This window comes from Dermacentor silvarum, chromosome 5 (assembly GCF_013339745.2).
Source record: "Dermacentor silvarum isolate Dsil-2018 chromosome 5, BIME_Dsil_1.4, whole genome shotgun sequence".
Taxonomy (NCBI): Eukaryota; Metazoa; Arthropoda; class Arachnida; order Ixodida; family Ixodidae; genus Dermacentor; species Dermacentor silvarum.
In genome coordinates this window covers 102229812-102250967 of record NC_051158.1, presented here as the reverse complement: position 1 = coordinate 102250967, position 21156 = coordinate 102229812, and positions in this window count along the sequence as shown.

The window sequence follows — 21156 nt, the reverse complement described above, 5'->3', positions numbered from 1 at the left end:
CTTTCCGTACAGCCGCCTTCGATATAGTGCCGTAGTAAAGAAGGAGTCTTTTATGCTTTCGGTCTGCGTGCTTATATGTTCCGCTGGAAAAATACATTAAAACAAAAGGCAACAAACGCAACGCTAATTGTTCAATCTATTTCTATGACGTCATTTACGGGTAACATCCCGCCGCTGAATACGCTCTTACGGAAATGAGACCACCGCCATATAGTTCGTTCATCCAATTGTTCTTTGATTGCAAAGTCACATATACCTCTAAACTTTTACTAGCCCGCTAAGCCACCTATCTGAAACCACGTGCGAAAAGCATGCAACGCGTATTCACTAAAATTTCCTGTCGATTGGAACAGCCAGCGCCGGAAATGCTTCGACGCCTTTAAGGACACCGCAGTTCCAACAGTGCCTCTTCGGAGCCTGATTAATGGCAATTCGGACGAGTACTGGAAACCGGTAAGTCACGCACAAGTAAACTGGTAGAAAACATCTTCAACAATTTTCTCTTGGTGTGTTCGCCGCCGAAGAATACACTGAATGAAAAAGAAAATAAATGACATTGTCACATAGCTTTTACTAAATTGGTTTATTGAACAATATTATTGATTGGCCCTGTAGACTTTACCGCCTATTTTTGAAGGTATAGTAAATGGAACGCAAAAAGGTAACATTTCTAGATGTGTTGAACACGTTCGGCGTTCATGTTATTATATTACCACGAAATGTAAGTTCTTTAACGAATGTCATACGCAGTTGGACTCTGTGTGTTGCATTTGATACTATTCTCGACTGTGGCTTGTGTAGCTAAAAAATAGTACACTAACTATATAAATTGGGGTATTCGAACTGAATTTTGCACCTAAGAGATGTCAGAACGAATGCTGAAGAGTGTCGGTTTGTTTTGCCATTGGATAAACAAGAAACAAAAAGCATGTGTAAACAGTCCTTGAATTATTTTCTGGCTACCAATTTTTTTGTTGTTCAGCAGTTATAAAAGTATAGATGTAGCACGTAGAACCCCAATGATGCTGAATCGCCTGATACCTGGAGAATGCTTCGTATAACATCGATTCCTACTGTGCTTGGGATATGCATAACTTTATCTACTGCTTTTTTTGTTGTGGGTGCATGCAATAGTTAATGTAACTCTTCATGGTAGTGAAGTACAGTATTATTATTTATCTTTTTGTTGTGGCGGGCACATCAAAGCCCGCCACAACAAAAAGATAAAGAATAATAATGTACTTCACTACCATGAAGAGTTACATTAACTATTGCATGGAGCCAGAACATCAAAGCCCGCCACAACAAAAGGCTTTCACATCAAAAGATGTTAAAGCCGTTTTCACATGTTTTGATGCATCTGTCACTAATACTATTATTTATTGCGGCGCATTCCGCAATAGTTAGGTATGCGCAATTCATACGGCCTTCAATACATCGTTGCCTGCTACATATTCCCCTTGTATATTGACACATATACATGTTTATCTTTGACCGGTGACCGCTTTTCACCGGCTAACAAATGTTAAACGATATCGCTAGGCACAGGACGCGCCTGCATGTATCGGAAGTTTCTCGAATGTTATTGATGCTGCTATCTGTTATCTCTTGCCACCGACGCTCATGTAATCTAATTTTATGAGCGACGCGAATTGTCTAGAACTTTCTGGAAGACACGCGGGTACCAGGGATTATTCTGGAACCTTCGATGACTCATGTATAAAAGCTGACGCGTTTCGCCGCTGATCAGATTGCGACGATCGCCGATTGTGTTCGCCGCTATCGTTGTGCTTCGAGTGTAGCTTGCTTTTGTGGGCACAGGTTCGCCCAATAAAGAATCAGTTTGCTCATTCACAGTTTTACGACTGTTTTCTTCAGCGTCACTACTACGTGACAATATGTATGCATTCAAGAATACTCAATTGAACATGGTTTATTCAAAGTTTTGTAGAATATTGGCACTACACATTTCCAAACTTTAGGTCAACATCAACTGCATTCTTTGAGTTGCGAAGCTACAGCTTCTGAAGCATTTGTATACTGATAATAGCTTGTGAATGCATTTTAAAAGTGGCTAGTATCCAGCCTAGTAGCATAAACGTCTACATATCCAATTGAGCAACTACGAACAACTTAGTACTGCATAACGTTTCTTCTTCTTCTTCTTTCTGGGGTTTTACGTGCCAATGCATAAGGTTTGAAGAAGTGAGTGGTTGAGAATGGTCAAAGAGGCGAAACATTCCTAATACACTTAAAAAACAGTATACGCTCCTATGTACACCAATTATCTGGCGCAATACAAACTTCTCATTGCAGACAGTTATCGAACGTCTGGACCGATGGCTCGGAGAATACGGAGATGTTTTCGGGTGAGCTCACTTTGTTTTTTGTTTTTTTTCTGTTTGTATTTCGTTGTAAAACATGAACTATTTGGTAATATTGAGTATTTTGAAGGATTAGGATGATCTTAATAGGTAGATTAGAGTAAACCTTATTGTTAAAAACGCTTTCAAAACTATATTGTGCTCTATTTATGTGCCAATTCTCTTCCGAGGAAATGCTGCAGGTGGTGGCAGTGCCGTGTTTCACAGTGGAAAATCGAAACGCGCGTTAATCATTCTTTTGTACCAGTTATGTGCGTGTCGAGTACATGGAAACATGAAAAGTCCTGAGGACGTAACACGTAAATATGACATCTCTTTCTTCAACGACATACTCCTAGTATGGGTATCTCTGTTGCGGTGCGTACGCTTTCAAAAATGATTACAATATTTAATTTATTTCATTTACTCATACTGCTGGACAATACAGGGAATTTCCAGCGGGACTGAACAAAATGGGGTTACTGGCCTCTTCAGAGGGTTCTGCATCCGCTTGGCGATTAGGGTAACATCACTTTCGCTATACGCAAGAAAGCATCAGTCACTGAGCAGAATACCAAACTTAGCAAAATAACTTTCCATACCTAAACCCAATGAATTCAAAAGAAAGCATTCAAATTGTTACGGTAACTTCACGCGAATAGAAAATTGACTTTTGTAATCTGATGCGCGCAACAAGCACGTCAGGCCTGATAGCAATTTAGAGTTTGATTCGACGATGAAAATATCAAGGAAGGTTTGACCTGAAGAGTTTCTGACGTCAAAAGGCGAATATTTGGCGTCGTAGTGTTCTGAGCAGCAGTAGTTTATTCAACATTGACACGCTGTGTGACACCCCAACTCAGCGACTATAGCATGTCGAGAACGTTCAGTGTTTGACTTGTTGAATTATTTAGCTCGCGACAGCCCCTTCCTAATTAACTGTGTCAAATATATTGCACAATGCTCTTTCGTAAAGTTTTTGCATCTCCGCAAAGTGGCATATTCTTTTGTGGCACGTTCCAGACGAACGAGGCGATGTGTGGTTTGACTGCTTTTATAGTATTCTATCGTAAGATATGAGCAACGTGGAGTCTCATCTATGAGCTCAAGAAGAAACGCGCAGTTATTATGCGTATTTGCTTCCGTTTTTCTGTATTGCTTCGCTTCCTGGGCGCTTGCAAATTAGAAAAAGTTATTCCCCTACAGGAAGTGCATCGGTAGCTCACTAAATTATGACAGCTGGTGTTATGGACTTCATAATTATTAAACAATGTTTTGTCTAGATTCTTCATGGGTGATACCCCGATGTTAGTGGTGAAAGATGTCCACATGATAAATGAAATCTTCATCAAAGACTCAAGCAAGTTTCATGGCCGCGGTGTAAGTACCAAGTCTGTTATTCATTGCTCGTGTCTTCATTATTAGTCCGTCTCTTGCTTTCAATCGCATAAGCTAGCCTATTAGTTCATCACTACTTTGTGTCTGCTGTGGTTTTTCGTATAACATTTCCTCTTATACCTAAGTATCTCTGAAGTCCAGAGCGCGAGTCCATGGCCCCTGTTGGGACGCGAGGTCTTATGACGTGGGACCTCATATCCCCATGATGTGAAATAAACCACAGGCCAAGGCCTGGCACTCATAACATTTAAAAAACTTGTAATAACGTTGGAAAAGATTTAAGAAATCAGAAAATGCCAATGAGATTAGATGAGCGAAGATAACATGGGTGACAATATGAGCGCCTGGTATTTAATAGCCTCGTCTCTCGAAGGCCTGGTAACCTACGAGAGGCACAAGGGGACCCAACACGCTGGGAAATAGTCCAATTGCTAACGGTGTGTGCCTTGACTCGCCTTCGAAGAGAAAGACCCTCCTTCTCTCCGGGGCAAACCCACATGCGCAGTGAGGAGTCATGCAGGGGAAATGTTTTGTCTCTGGATCCGTACAGCTGGCAACATAGAACCGGACGAGGGCCTTCAAAAGGCGGAAATAGCCAGGGTGCAGTTGCCATCCACAACACTGACTCGTGCCGCCTCAATTATCGCATCTCGGTATATGGACACTGCCGTGCGAAGTCGCAGCATTCTGTGATTGTTGGGTGCAGCATTCACAGTAACCCTTTGGTGGCCCGGAAATTGGTTCCGAAAGGAGCTGCGAATTGGCGGGGGTCCTGAGGTAGTCTCCGCAATTGGTGCGACGTAGTAGATGCATGATCACAACATCACGGTGCCCTATAGTTAAGCGCACGCAGCTGAGCTTCGTCGTCTATTCAAACATCCGAAGCTACGCGCAATAAAACACCACGCTTTCACAATTCTAACATTTTACGTGAAGCCTAGTGGTGGAGTAGACCAATGCGCTAGCGACTTGTACTAGGGTATGCATATTTAAATTTCATTTATTACTCATTGACATGGTATGCGCTCTGGCTCTAAGCCTGGCTCACTGAAAAACCGCGCCCGGTGAATTTTCTTTGCTGTTTCAAAATTTCGCTTCCCTTTTGCATATGTTGGATTCTGCATTGGCAGGAGCGCGATGTTGGCTGTGCCACATTTCAATTTATCGCAAATTGTGATGGGAACTTGTCAGCATTTATTAAAAAGGATCTAAGGTGAGGTGTAAATCATGTACGCCAAAACACCCATGCCTAGAGGGAAAACTCTCAGGCGCATTTATTCGAAGGTCTTCTGTTACCTTGCACTACCGAATAAATTCTTTTCTCGTATGAGGTGAGTACTTCTCAACAATACATATTCGGTGACTTTTAGTTTACGACACTTTCACAGGAGATGTTCGAGAGCGTCGCCTAAAACTGTAGTATTGTTTGGAGCAACCACCGTACTCGAACTGACGATTGGTGTGGCTGTGCTCAAGGGGTTTGGATAATGCCCGCTTTGAACTACCGTTCACTTGAGGAGGCTAAAGGTGCTTCCTAATTTTATCATTTTAAGTGTCCCTTTATTGTTACTGCCTAAGGAATGTCCTGGGGAATATTCACAAGAAAGGAAAAATGTTATCTAAAATTATTACTTCTTACAATATCTACAACTTATTACTTCGACAAATCTGGCCAATATGCGTTTACAACAGAACAAAATAAAACAAATAATTCATCGCAAGAATATGAACGGCAAAGAAAAAGGGAAAATGCCGATGTCAATCGTGTTGATTTCGGTGGAAAGCAGCCGACATTTATTGCACAGAAGTGAACGTGGTTGTTCATAGGACAAGACTATTACGTTCCGTGTTAGGCTCATGCCACTTATGCAAGCGCACTCAGTTAAAACAATATTCTTTGGGACTACAACAAGACATGCTATTCAGCAAGCAACGCTGAATTGGCAGGCTCTGAACACTTTGCGATAAGGGAAGAAAGCGATAAGCTACGAGAAAACTTAGAATGCGGTTTAAAATGCGGCATGGAACGGGTGCTTGCATGGTACACTACCAAATTACTCATAGAGTTCACACCTGCAAGCCAATTGCACCATGAAAAGGCCTACATCGGATCCAAGCCAAAATTTCTACGCGTACTCAGGAAAAAAAAGTTGGAGATTCGCCTGAATGACAAAGCATTGATAACAACAGCAAAGTATTACACAACTACAGGAAGGAAGGTTTCTCCCTTGACGTACTCTTGATAGTTGTACCGCGACCTCCGCTGTCTCTCCTCCGATGAATAGAGTTTTGTATAAATTCCGCTCAATTGGCCTCTGGCGCTTGCATCTACAGGAGTAGCAAGTGTGGCACTTCAGCCAGCATGAGAATAATTGGCAGTGCATGAAGTTGCTTACACGTCGTCAATATGACTTCGAACGGCTTTGTGAACTTCAAGGTTGCTCACGTTCGGCAAAATATTACACTCTAATTGCAAGAAATCGCATGGTTTGTGCAGTTGCCCAGTATTCTACTGGATTACCGGTTTTCGAAATGTATGAGTTATCAGTGCTTGAACATTCAGAAAGAGAATTGCAAAAAGCAACGCCGCAAGAAAGTCTCAAGCTAGAAGCACGAAGAACAGACAAATCCATGAGCTACCCAATGCTTCCATTGTAGCGAAACGGCAGCGTTGCCAGAGCGCCCTCTAGTGATGTTTTTAGGAAACTCTGGGCTGGCACAGCACGCGTTCTCAAGAACAACCAGAAATTACTAGATTTTTGGGAGTGTAGTCTTACATACCCGAGTGTTTAAAATACAATAACATCAACAAATTCACAAAGTACAATGGAAGCACCCTATTTTGTGCTGTGTTCCTTTCATTGTAGCTAATCAACATGGCAGTAGGACTACTACTGGCATTTAAAAGAAGCTATGAAATCTGAAATGTCATGCTAAACTTCCTTCTTTGTATCCATGCTCTCGAAACAATGAAATAAACCACCGCATATTCACAGCCACACTGCACTTTCGTTACTACAGCGCACTTTGCACATCTACGAAATGGACCCACTATTCAAGAGGTACATGCTCCTGTCCAAAGGCGCTGTTTGGAAAGAATCGAGAACCTGCATGTCGCATTTCTTCACCACGTCGAAGCTTAAAGCGGTATGTGAACCCAATGAGTTGATTTGTATATTTACATTGAATGAAATTATGTAGGAGCATTGTTTAGTAATTGCGAATCAACAAAGGCAAATGACAAAACGTTATCCTTTGTCGTACCACACTTCGTTCCGTTTGCAATGTGCCGCACGAGACAGATTGTCCTTGCCAGCCAATATATCACGGAATGAAAACACGTATACAGCGGCGATCGAATTTCCCATTACGGAGTCTCGCTATCGTCAGTGAATTTTTTGTCCTTTTAATAACATTATTGCACCCTCACGAGTTGTCAGTATTCATTTCAGCTATTAAAATGAGCATATCATCAACAACAACAAATTGAAAATAAACCATTTTTGGGGACAGTATTTGGTGGTATTGCCTGGTGGCTTTTGTTAATGCTCGTTGGCATGCCTCTTCCTTCTCGGTGAAAACATTTTAACATGTTCCTGTAATGTGTTAAAATGTCGACTTTCTTCCCCTGCTTTTCAACGTGTGAAAAAAAGTAAGCGCCTCTTTAGTTTAATCCAACATCTTTACCAACAGCGGTGAAATTGTTAAATGGAGAATAATATTGCTGTTTAGTTGTTCGACAAGCAACATATGCGCTAATTCATATGAATCGTTACATCTATGAAGCAAGGAGAAAATCAGGGAATTCTAAATTCCCAGTCCTGCTCTGCAGGTCAACATGCATGCCAGAAACAGAACCATGCAGTACAGCCGCAGTTGCATTCCAGTAGGTTGCCACATTAAGATGACTGAATTGCTCAAGGAAAGCGAAGAAACAGAAAGTGTCCAACTTTGTACCCGGCTCGTGAGAGGGCCTCCCAGATTTCTTGCATGTCATCACTGCTAACTGCCGTTCATTTCCGCGACAGGTGATGCCCTCAATGCTGCATGCCCTGCAGCAGTTCATCGACATCCTAGGCGAGCACGCCGACCGTGGCGTTGAGGTGGACATCAACAGCCTGTGCGAGCGCTTTACTTTCGACGCCATTTCAAAAGCGGCGTACGGCATCGACACGAACGTGCAGCGGAATCCCGAAGTTCCAATGTTTCAGAATGCCCTCGCCGTCGTTCCGAAATTGAATGCAGGATTTTTCTACAACTTGGGCCGTAAGTCACGTTCATGCCTATTACGAATTCATGCTTTTCGCACAACAACGTGTACAGAAAATTGTGCAAGGAACGATCGTGATTTATTTCGTGAAGGTTTCTGTTGGCTTATTGTACATAATTCGCGCAGAAAGTGGTAAGGAAATTTTTCAATAAATAATACACTACACATGCAGTAAACTGCCGGCAAGGGAAGCTAGCATGAGTGACACATCTGGGCAAGAGCAATGCCCTTTTATAGTTCACTGGCCTTTCACTTATTCGCGTAGTAGCCACCAGGGAGCGTCGTGTAAGCAGTATATTTTGAACATCGCTTCAAGTGCATTGCTGCCGAAGCTTTGTGCTGCATACTCTGCAAGAATATCGGCAAAGTCAACCTTGGCGCAGAACCAACCAGCCTTTGCAAGCGATAGCTTGGGCATTACGACTCAGTGGCCAACATGTCCCAGATACATCATGGTTTGCATTGCAGAGAAAGCTGTACCTTTAGCCAAAGTCAAAAGGTGTTCAAACACTAAACACAACGTCCGTGACCTTGCTGAAATTCGCGACAGCGCAGCGGTAAGATAAGTGACCTGTAGCCGATGTCTTGTTACTGCCAACGAACTCACTACTGGAGCTTGGCCAAGAAGCAGGTGGTTTTACACAAGTTGTGATTAGGATTGTAACCAAAATAAAACTTTGCCTATCGGAGCTTAATTGCGGGACGAGTGCGCCCTGTAACTGATTTCTTCATTATCGTTTAGAAGATGTACGCGCTCACTGTTTATATTTCTTGCTTTGTAACGCACCGTAGCTAGCCAAATGTGTCAAGCACTTGCTTCCGCGAGTTTGTTCCACTTTCTGAGGCATGCGTTCCTGGTCTAATGGTTAGAGGAGTAAGCTGCTGCGCTGAAGCGCCAGTAACAATAACCGGCTAACCAAGGGAGAAGGAAAAACGTTACAGAGACACTTAAGTCTCCTTACGTGCATTGAATGCGAAAGCATACTGGGCGTGTCGACTGTATCGAAGTCCACACTATTCCGACGTGGATGTCGCGTGAAATTGTCACATGACGTATCATGTGGTCATGTGACCTTGAAACTAAGGTTCTTACCTTGTCACGTAATTGTGTCACATGACGTGGTCAGTTGGTCGTGTATTCGAATTAGGCAAAGTCAATTTTGGGGGTGCGTCACCCAAATTTTGGCGGTGGGTCAAGCCAATTTTCTTTAAAGGGCCACGTCGGTTTCAACGTAGGCCAACACATTTTTTGAATTGGGCAAAGTAAACTTCGGGGTGTGGGCCATGGCATCCGTCCGACGCCCGTGGCTGTTCACCTGGAGATTTCGCTGAGCGAGCCACAGCAGGTCCAGCGCCGCGAACGTGAAGTCCTCACTTGGTCAAGAAGGTATTGGTATCGTCAGATGGTAATGCCGGACACTGGATTTTCCATTTCATGGGGCATATATCACTTTCGCCTTTAAAAAATATATCAACGTGCATAGTACTTTGATGTCCATGTCTAATGACGTCATCACTTAGTCATGTGACTTTGAAATTAAGGTTCCAACTCTGGTCACGTGATTGTGTCACATGATGGTCGCTTGGTCATGTGCTCGAATTTGGCAGTCAGTTTTGAGGGTGCACCACCAAAATTTTGGGCGTGGGCAAAATCAACTTTTGGAGCGGGCCAGGTCGGTTTTGAAAGTGCGTAATCTGAATTTTTGAATTAGGCAAAGCCAATTTTTTGGGGTGTGGGCCACGGCGTCCATCCGGTGCCGTGGCTATTCACCGTTGGATTTCGCAGTGCGAGCTGCAGCAGGTCCAGTGCTGGGAAGGTGACGTCATCACTTGGTCACGTGAGTTTTGGTACAATCGGATGATAACGCCGGACGCTCCACGGATTTTCCGCTTCATGGGGCATATAATGCTTTCGAATTAAAACTGTGGAGAGACCATACCCTGTCCGCGTGCTAGGAGGAAAGTGCGGAGGAAATTACCTGGCATATTCTCGCTGTAGCGGCCGTGTTAGGGCACAATTACGGTTTTATTATGGCGGTGTGTGCTTATGCATGTGCTGCCCCGTAGATCACGTACCGTGGCAAAGGCGTCGTGTGTGCAGGATTGCGTTAGCCTTCGTGTTTTCTTACGCCGTGTTATCCACACCGTGCTTTTCCTGCTGTTGTGGTCAGGTGGGACTGGAATTAGAAAAAAAAAACATGAAACAAGAGCACATGCAACGCTGTACACCACGTGTCACGCCACGAACAATCTGGCAATTTATTTGCGGTCTTCAGTTGATTCAGGCTAACGTGTCATCCCAGACTGAAACCGCTGTGCTTCAGAATATGTACGATAAATGCCTTGCAGGTCAGTGGCAGCTGTGCAGAGTTACGGCTTTTGTCAGCGGACGATGTATTTGTGGCGCGTAAACCAGCCATGTTGAAGGATGGGAAAGAAGCAGCTGCTGGGAGTAATTAACGGAACCCTCCCGACCACAGATATCTGTTTTCTCGAAGGGGGCAGGGAAGGTTGGCGGATGCTGCGCAAGATTAAACTAGGCTCTACCGAAGAACGGAGGACTGCGCTCACATCAAACGGCTGATGGTCGCACGTGGGCCCGGTGAACTAGCTAGCCGCATGCATACGCGCTTACTGTACGGCACCGTGCAGCTTCACTTACTGTGAGAACAATATACCTCAGGCCACAGTCAGTGTATTTAAACACGTCATCATGTTCTCCCCAAATGGCCTCTTCGTGTGCGCGCTGTGGCTCTCACACCTCCGCAGACGACGGCCGCCCGAAACTTGTCCAATACAGCAAAACAATTCCTATAACTTGATCAAAAGCTAAAAATGGGCGAGTTGGTATGGAAGCATGGCTGTGTGCCAGTAGTTCATGCTCCGAATTAGCCATGATTCCTATATAGCCACGACAAGTACACATCTTTGTTCTCATAAACTGCGGATAGGTCGTGATGTGCATAAATTGTGCTGCCCGTCATCGGCTCGGCCTTCTTGCGATGCAATTAGATTGCACAGATTTATTTTCAGAAAGGCCGGCAAAAGTAGCGGGGGACAAGCCTCTCAGTCTAGCTTGCGGAGTTCATTATGAACTTCCTTCAACGCTAGACCACTATACTCGAACGATTTAACTTAGGCAAAGGTATCGCGGTGGAAACCGCAATTGGATCCGTTGATCGGATCACTACGGCGCGCTCACGTCTGTGCACGCCTACCCCGACAGGACGGCGGAGTAACGCCAGCTTCCGGCGTAACTGAACTTCACAAAGATTAACGTCAGTGTACAGTGTACTAGAAGGCTTTCTAGTAGACTGTAGTCAGGGCATCTCCTTAATTGTCCCTTCCTCCACGCGACTAACCAACCTTTTTATTTATTTATTTGTTTAATTTCTAGTGAAAACTTGCGGCATATAGTGGCCTGATTTGGCCAACGCCATGCAATGCTACCCGCTTTCTCAATCAGATAAGAAACGCGCTGCTGGTTCTTCAAGTGTTTGAAGGATGAGTACTAATGTAGACAAAATCATTTGTGGTGGCTAATTAACGCACTTGCCAGGACACAGAAAGCGACAGCAACAGCGTCGACTTTCCAATATATACCTAATTTCTTCCGAATGAATGCAATTTGTAGTCTCAGTGCTTCAAAAATTGAAGAACATGGAGAACACAGTCGCAACTTTGCAAATAATAAAAAGAGATTGGGGTAAAAAAGAGAATAATAAAGGAAAGAAGCATGATATCGGGGCGGAAGTGGTCGCTTTCCTTGCATTAGATTAAAATTTTGATGACGAACACATTGAGTGTGGGTGAACATACTTAAAGCTTTCTCGTTTTTCCTATCAAGGGCATGCATGTATCGACCCCTGTCGGAAGTAATTCTCGGGAAACTAAAACACCGACAAAATGGCGCCTTAAAGGCGCCAAAGGGCCAACAGCCCGTACGAAGAACAAAGATGGCCATCATAGAGTTTCTCATTATAACACCTAAAGGGTAAACTGGCGCCATAGTCTATGCGAGTTTCTTAAAGGGCGCCGTGCCCTCATGGGAATGACGGGATATGTGTCGGCGAGGCTTGTGTTGGCTGGGGTTGAACGAGGCTTCGTCTAAAACGTGGATATGGCTACACAAATAATGCGTTCTTAAAGTAAAATCTACATAAAAGGCTTTCATTCACCCATATTACCGCTCACATTAAAGTTTACTCACCTACAATGCAGAATCAAGCGAAGAAAAGCAAGAACAGACGACAAGTTGTTCCAAAGGGAGCGATAATCTTGTCGTCTGCCCTTCAACTTTAGCGGCCAGCTGATACTCTTTTTACGTTTCCTATAATTGTGCATCCAATAGTTAGTTCTCAAAATTAAACAAAACATGTTTTTTGTGTAATAATAAAGCTAAAGCAGTTCTTTTCGTGCTGTTTTAGCAGGAAATTAATCATTGTGACAGACAGAACGGTGCTAGCCAGGCGTGGCCAGGCGCGTCTTCAAGGCGTTCTGGCTCTCCAAGAACGATGCCAAGCCGAAGTCACAATATATCGGCATTCCCATGGATACCACAGCCTAGCCGCGCCAGTTTTCCCCCTAGGTAATAAAGTGAGAAACTCTATGGGGGCCATGGTGGAGTACGTACACGGAGTTTAACGTGGCCAAAAGAGATAACGGGATGCGTTGTCAGGGGCTTTGTGTTCTCCGCTCCTGAGTTGAGAAAACTTAGCAGTGATCAGCAGACCCACACTAAAAATGTCCAACGGCTGCCGAATCAAACACCGCCGGCGTTACGTGCCACGCGCTGAAGGTGATGGCGAAAAGGACCCGTGGTAGGACCACAGCGTACGGGTGCGTGCGTTACGTCGCGTCTCAACATTTTCGCCATAGAATGTGAGCACACTTAACAGTTTCCTCTTCGTTTCTTCGCGACACCTATCAGTTTGAGACGCTATGTGACACTAGTTCACCGTCAGTATTGGCCGAGCTCACCATCGCACTGTTCCAAGTTGCAACAAGTCCCCTTGTGGCGTTTTTTGGGCCGAATACATAAAGAACAAAGAAAAAACATACACGCAGGCGTAATGCTATCGGAATCGTCGCCACCATACCATTTATTGATTTATGTTACCCTCAGGGCCATCGGCTATTATTAGAAAAGGGAGTGTGGTTCCATAATAACAATATATAAAGAAAAATTGCACCAATTAATCAGTGTATGAAATCAAAGTTAAGAAGACGTATCGTTTGGCTTCGTCGTAAATTCATGTCGAAAGCAAAAGAAAGGATGCCGACCAAATAGTTATTGGTAAATGTTTGTATGAGCTAGTACTACGACTTAGTAACACATCACAGAAATTTTTTTGGCTGAATTTCTACGTTGGCTGCGACGTTTCTGGCTAAATGTCTTCGGCCAGCACCAAATGACAAGCAGCAAACATTATTTTTTTTGGAATAGAGAATGAACAAAGGACGAGGAGAATTTGGGCACCGGACTCGCTCCTTTTTTAAAAAAAAAAAACAAGCACGGTCGGATCAGACAGACCAGTGCAGTATCCCGGGCTGCGGTGGTATTACACAGGCAATGTACAATGTAAAGCATATGTTTCACGTCTGAAAACTGTGAATACAAGTTCCAAACGAAGCCACATATGCCTTGCAGTGAAGCTCGCTTCCAGTGTTCTGCTCTGTGTTGCACCACCATTGCAAAAAAAAAATATTCCGCAAAATTGTGCCTTTCGTTCAATATAATTTCTTCTAGTTGTTCAGAAAAAAAAACAGCGCATCCTCTGAGGGTATCCAAAAGTGTAGTCCTTACAGGGTTAAGTTTCCGTACTTAAGCTGCAATGTCTAACACTTATTAACGTGTTTTCGCGGACATCCTCCCTTTTTCTTTTAACATAAATGAGTGTATGACAAGTTGGTTCCTAACTACACCATAATATCTGTGATTAGTATACAAGTACATCGCATACAAAGTGTCATTCGATAGCACTAGTACAATAAAGTTTACCTAGTCATACAATGCTACCTAAAGTCTGACCGTATTGTATTGGAACGATCTTACCGAAGGCAGCATCACAATTAATGATAAGCAATTATTTCATTGGTTATCATTAATTGTGATGCTGACTTCGGCAAGATCGTTCCAATACAAAAATATAGGAGCAAAAAAGATTAATAAAACTACAGAATTGATGCCAACTTTATGAAATTGGTCAACGCCTTGGACGAAATACTGAGATCTAGGGATTTGTGTGTCCTGAAGAACACAAGTATGGTTTAATTGTGAACTATACTCCAATGGGATATTTTACGACGTCACGCAAAGACGGATGGGCTAAGCTGGTTTTCAGTGATGTTATACTGGCAGTTCAGCTCTGATTGATATAATTGGGCGAGCAAGGTTATTCTGTCTTGTTCCAGCAAATTAGGTTCTCGTGACAGGGATATCCAACACAGATGAATAATGTTGAAGCTTGGAATACTTTATTAATTTTCGGGCTGTTTTTTTGATAATTTCCGGTATGTTGTGACTTAAAGAAACCTATGTTTTTCAAAAGAATTAACTTTTATCACACTTTATTCAGTGAACTCAATGAGAATTGTACTCGTATATCGCAAGGAATTGCGCTGCTAGCTGGCTTCGTGAAAAGTCGCACGCACTTTACAGAGTGGATGCGAAAATTGTAAAGTTTTTCTCGAAGGCTAACGTGAACATCTGGTTACGCGATCGGTCATAACCGGATTATAAAATAAGACTATCTCAATGAAACCCTGCGTGCCCCTTCCTTACATAGTTTTCCACGTTCATTTGCGAGCACAGACGCACTTCTCTTTTTCACAAACACGGGGTTCTTCAGAAAAGCCTGATTCCGTAGGAAATATTCCAAAGCAAGGTTCACGGTATGTAAATTATTGGAGATATAAACAAATCTACAGGGAAGGTCCTCATTTGATTGCTTAGTTCAAAGAGCGTAACTATGAAGGTTGATGTAAGTGATTACAGTTTACTGTTTATTGCTCCAGAGAACCTCTACCATTGGCGTTCACTTCTAAAAGTACCGGCGAAGTTACTGGGAACTTTGTACTCCAACCCTCTTGCTGAAATGACCAAGAAGACCACAGATGTGATTCAATACCGACGGATGAACCCACAGGTATGTATTGCAGTTGCACATTGCGAACATTCAGATAGAGAGGCGAAACAGTTGTATTGAAATATATATTGAATGATAGACGTGTAGTTTTTTGCAACAGCGCTGGTTATGCCCGCAAAACATTTTATTGCCTTGTGTTACCATACAATGCTCATAGTTTTACTTCAACATAATTTGATCTATCTGAACCATGTTGGTTTAGCTAAGATCCTCTTGGCTTTCTTCTTAATTCGAAGAGGTTGTCTACTTGCGCGTAAAGAAACGTGCCCAAACTTGTGACATTACTCACGCAGGTTTCTAGCAGAGATACTAATCAACCCTGATAACAGCTATCTTAAAACACTAAGTGCGTGTAGCGAGTTCCTTGACAGTGATGATGCCAAGCCTAAAGCTGTCCGACACCATATAAGATGAAACATGCACGGTACTGCCAGGTCAGTAAACTATTATATAAATAATAAATTGACTGAACTATCTTATTTCGTGGGACGCAGCTATTTCTCTCAGAACTGAATAAGATTATACAATCACGCCCGTGTATGGCCAGCGTCATATGAAAAAACAAGGCAATGGTTCATCTATGCTCACGAATCTTCTGAGAGTATAAAAAATCATTATTCATGTCTACTTGTTCGAAGACACGCCCTCTCAGTCAATGTATTGCATTATTGATAAATATTAGATACTTTTAGTCAAACGTTCGCAGCAGCTGCGTATTCAATACGCAAGGGTTCTGCGTACGCGTGAACATTTTTTTTCTCTCATGACGGTTTTAGCCGCGCGGTAATTGTAGGCCGCGATATGAACACCTAACAAGAAATGTTTATCTGATTCCGCATGTTCTTCAGCAACATCTCTAGCACTGAGCCTTCGCAATTTATGGAGTCATTTTGTCTCAAGCCAAGTCGTAGCTCATTTGACTACCGTGTTTTCCCCTGTCGAATTCATAGTCGATCTACTTATGCGTAACGTGTTTTATATGAAGCGATGCACAGATTTTTTGTGAATGTATGCGCCCTTGATGATAAGGCAAAATCAGCACGCCCGCTCCTTCCGAGTCCTTCCGAGTCCTTTCTATTCTTTTTTTCCGAGAGAAAGGGAACGAGACATCTTCTCGGTGCTATCCTGGAAGGCGACCGATCATTTGCTGTATAGAGTAGCAAGGAGCCGTATAGTTGACTTCCCGCTCTACGCGAAGAACGTGTAGCAGGTGATCGCACTCTTCGCAAACTTCGACTGTTCTGATCTTCTGATGCAATTGCACGCGCCAGTCTCACAAAGACAGACTGATTCCGTGTTTCCATTGGCGTCGCCTTGCTATGCGTCGACGCCAACAAAAATCCTGCGCCGCCATCTTGTGCATTGTTTGAGTAACGCAACACCAGGCAATGCCGACAGAAAGTCTAAATGTTGCTTGTTCTAAAAATCATCAGGGGCCACACTGTGAGGTGTGAGAAAAAAAATATGCGAATCACACGCACTGCAGGAATCGATGCAAGCGAAGCTTTCGATGCTGATTGCTTTGATTGACGTTAATTATTGTTCTGCTTATCGCTTCTGGTCGTGGTGTTCACCACGCTCCGAGTATTTCATGCGCACCACGCGTCGTTGCTCTTGCCTGACGTCTTCGACCCAGCATACATTCGCGGTCTGCACCACGTTTCTTTGCGTAGCGAAGACGCTCCTGTTCCACGCGACGCTTTTTTCGAGCCAGGGTTCTCCTCGACGCTGAGTGCACGATTTGGAGAAATTTTGCTGGCGCTCGTCTATGTGCTGCTTCTGCATACATGGCCAGCACGCTGTTGAGACGCCAGCTCCAAGCGCTCTCTTCAGGCTGTGGACGATTGTAATGTTAACACTAACGCAGCCCAGCACGCGACCTCCCCAGCCCAGCACCAGCATCTTTGTCGCATAGGAAAGCAAGAAAAGCACGTGCCATACGCAGTAACAGCGGAACGCTGCCACGGCGGCGCCGGACGAGATGCGCGAAGGCGAGCGCCATCTGGGGGTGTTGCAAGAAACCCAGCGGCGCGTGCGAGCAAGACCATAACAGCAGCAGCAGCGCCTGTAAAGTTGGGAGAAGAGGCAAAAAAAAGTTTGCTTTAAAAAACAACCTAGGCCTATTTAACGTGCAATATTTTATAGAGCTACCGATCCATCGCGCAACTGAAAAAAAAAACGAATTATGCAGATCCAGCATAGATGATTCAATCTATGTGAGGCCAACCTTTTACGAAACGAGTAAATAAAGGCTATAAATTTGCCCATTTTATTTCTCGTCTTTGGTGTAAACGAAAGTGGCGCGCGCACGTGCTCACGCGTAGCCGTGTTACGCAGTATGAAAAATCTTATATGGGCTTGTATTCCTTCATTTCTTCTTACTTGATCTAAAAGTACCGGTCGCTTCTTGACCAGTCCCTCGTTGTAGCTATGTGCCATAATCATCATCAGCAGCCTATATTTATGTCCACTGGAGGACGAAGGCCTCTCCCTGTGATATCTAATTACCCCTGTCTTGCGCTAGCCGATTCTAACTTGCGCCTGCAAATTTTCTAACTTCATCACCCCACCTAGTTATCTGCCGTCCTCGACTGTGCTTCCCTTCTCTTGGCATCCATTCTGTAACTATAATGGTCCACCAGTTACCCATCTTACGGATTACGTACATGGCCTGCCCAGCTCCATTTCATCCACTTAATGTCAACTAGAATATCGGCTATCCCCGTTTGTTCTCTGATCCACACCGCTCTCTTCCTCTCTCTTAATGTTAGGCCTAAGATTTTCCGTTCAATCGCTCTTTGTGCGTTCCTTAACTTGTTCTCGAGCTTCTTTGTTAACATCCTGGTTTCTTCCCCATAATTTAGCACCGGTAGAATGGAATGATTGCACACTTTTCTTTTCAAAGAGAGTGGTAAGCTCCCAGTCGGGATTTGACAATGCCTGCCGTATGCACTCAAACCCAATTTTGTTCTTCGGTAAATTTCTTTCTCATGATCAGGGTCCCTTGTGAGTAATTGACCTAGATAATCGTATTCCTTTACAGACTCTAGGGGCTGACTGGCGATCCTGAATTCTTGTTCCGTTGCCAGGCTATTGAACATTATGATTGTATTCTGCATATTAATATTCAACCTCACTCTTACACTTTCTGGGTTAAGGTCCTCAATCAATTGGTGCAATTCGTCCCCAGTGTCGCTGAATAGGACAATGTCATCTGCAAACCGAAGGTTGCTGAGATATTCACCGTTGATCCTCACTCTGAAGCTTTTCCAGTCTAAGCGCATTCATTGCTTCGCCCTAAGGGCGAAGCAATGAATGCGATAGCAACACAGCAATGTCATACGAAGTAAGGTGAGTGGCTTTGGTAGCAATATGAATTGTAGTAAACATGAGCTGATTCAGTAAGCAGGTATGCTGCGGCGTAAGTAGACCGACATGAAGAGAGACTCGATGACCACGAGAAGGCGCGTGTGAAACGGTGGTGTTGCTGAGAAGCGCTTCCCGTGGGCAGCGCGTGCGAAGGGACACACCTGTAGCGCTGCACTGCCGATCTGGGCAGCATTACGTGTGTAGCGTGCATTGCAAAATGTGGCCCGACTATTACTAACTGAATGAACAAGCGCGGTGTGAGCGCGCACAAACAAACATTAATAGATCACACTGAATGACTGCAGACAACGACTGTCAAAACGCTGGCAGCAAGCCCATACGCTGCAGCGGGCGAAGGTACGTGCGGTCTATCGCTTCAACAGAAACTAAGCGGCGAATGCCCCGTGCATAAAGGTCAGAGCAGTGTGGAGATAAGAGACGGCGCGGACGAGCGCGGATGTTGGCAGAGTAGAAGTGCGCCCCCCCCCCCCCCCCGCTCCCTCCGGCGCTGGCTTTCCGCTTCCTTGCGTGCGCGTGGGAGATTGAGTGCGTTCGCTCTCCGTGATAGCGCGCGTCCCCGCACGCTTCCGCTCGGGCATACGGCTCGCGGCGAAGTTTTTATCTATACGGACCTCACGGCGACGGCGACGGTGACGACGACGGCGACGGCAACGGCAACGGCAACGGCGACGGCGACGGCGACGCCGACGGCAGAAATCCGGTTGAAGTGTCCATATAATTGCTATCGCAATAAAAGAGGTCGTGACCTAACCATTACAGCAATATGGCTGTTGCGCTGTTTGGGGCTGAGGTACGAATCCTGACGCCTGACGTGGTTCATATATTTAAAGTGAAAACGAGTGTGCTCACATTCGAGTGTACTGCAAGTGTAAGAGAATGCCAGTGCTCGAATCCAACCAGCCGACCTATGCTAAATAATTGAACGTTAAGCAAGTAAAGCTTTAAAGCGTCTAGGTGAACTACAACCGCGCGCATGCTCACCATCACACCCACAATTTGACAAGGCATCAACAAATTACATTAGACCTTTCAATTTTGTGGTACATCTTGTTCTATGCAATGTATTATAGTTCCTTAAATATGCCTATTTTCTACTTCAGGTGGGACTGCCGGATATGGCTCAAATACTGCTAGACGGATTGGTAAACGCCGAGAACTCTGCTGCTCAAAAAAACAAGGCCAACGTCGACATTACAGGTACCATGAAATGTAGTTGATCGGCAACGAGAAACATCTTTCGTGAATTGAAGCACCGTTTTGCCACCATCAAGACGTGTCATGCGTGAGGCGTGCGTGAAAGCCGAGCTCCTCTCGCACTTTCCTCTATAGACGTGCTGCACCTTCTAGTACGGCTCGGGTAGTTATATACATATTGAGACAAGATTGTCGCAAGATATATTACGCCAGTTGCATGCCGTCAAGCGCCGGATACATTTTAAACGACTTTGGTACACTCGAAGAGCGGAACATAGTGAGTGACGCAAGTTGGCGTGACAGTTCATTAAGGAGCGTTACATAACGTATGGTACAAACCTATACTCCATTTCATACATCAGGCGCAACGCTGTGGAGGCTAAATATACTTTTTGCAGTGGCTTCGTTCGCCCTTACAAGTAGTTCGGTGTATATTGACCGATTTTTGTGAAAATGTTCTTTATATAAGCTCAGTTCTGAACGGAAAAAAATGAATTTACCCTTCGAAACAAACAAACCATGTACTAATAAGGCTGCTAACACGTTGTTTTACTCCAATTTGCTTTTCCTTGTTCTTTATTTTTGCAGCGCGTCGCGGTAACCTGACGTGCAAGCTCGCGCGAGCAAACGCCGCTGGCGCGCAGCGAAGCATAGACGGAACTCGCGGACTGATGCATTTTGGTGACCGTACTTCTTGCGTAGCTTCGACAGCGTTGCACCTGTTGTAGGAAACGGAGTATAGTGTCTCAAATTGGCCTCAGTAATAATCATCGAAAATTGGCACACACTTGGTGACGCAAGTTGCCGTAAAAGAGATTTATCTAATAGTGACACATACTCATCGTCCCATATCCAGTGACCAAAGTTGCGCAGACGGTTGGTTTCACATCCACTTCCTCCCGCCCAGCTGCCCCATGCTCTACCTAATAGATCAGTGAATAAAGCGTCGACCCGAAAGAAGTTAGATACACACACAAAGAGACTGACAGACATACATGCCGCAAACTGGGTAAACTACCCGAAGGAGGCTACTCATATTAATGTTCATGGAGTTCGAGAAATCAAGACCAGCGACATCGGTGCACTAATAAATTCGTAGCTGCTAACATATTTTTACGTGTGTCTTGACCGTGAAGAACACCATTAAATATAAAGAAGCAAAGTGTACAGTGTGCTCTTTGACTGTTTAGTGCATCGGAATATAAGGAAAGCATCAGCTTTTCAAGAAAGTAAGTGCGCAGTTCCCTTTGAGTGTTCTAGAGAGGCCGGGATTATGACTATACGACTACTTACTCTGTACCAGATTTTTGTTTCACGAAGAATAACTCTGTGCCGGTGTGGTTCCTCTTGTCTCGGCAGTTTAAACGACACTGATCACATCAGTAGGGATGCC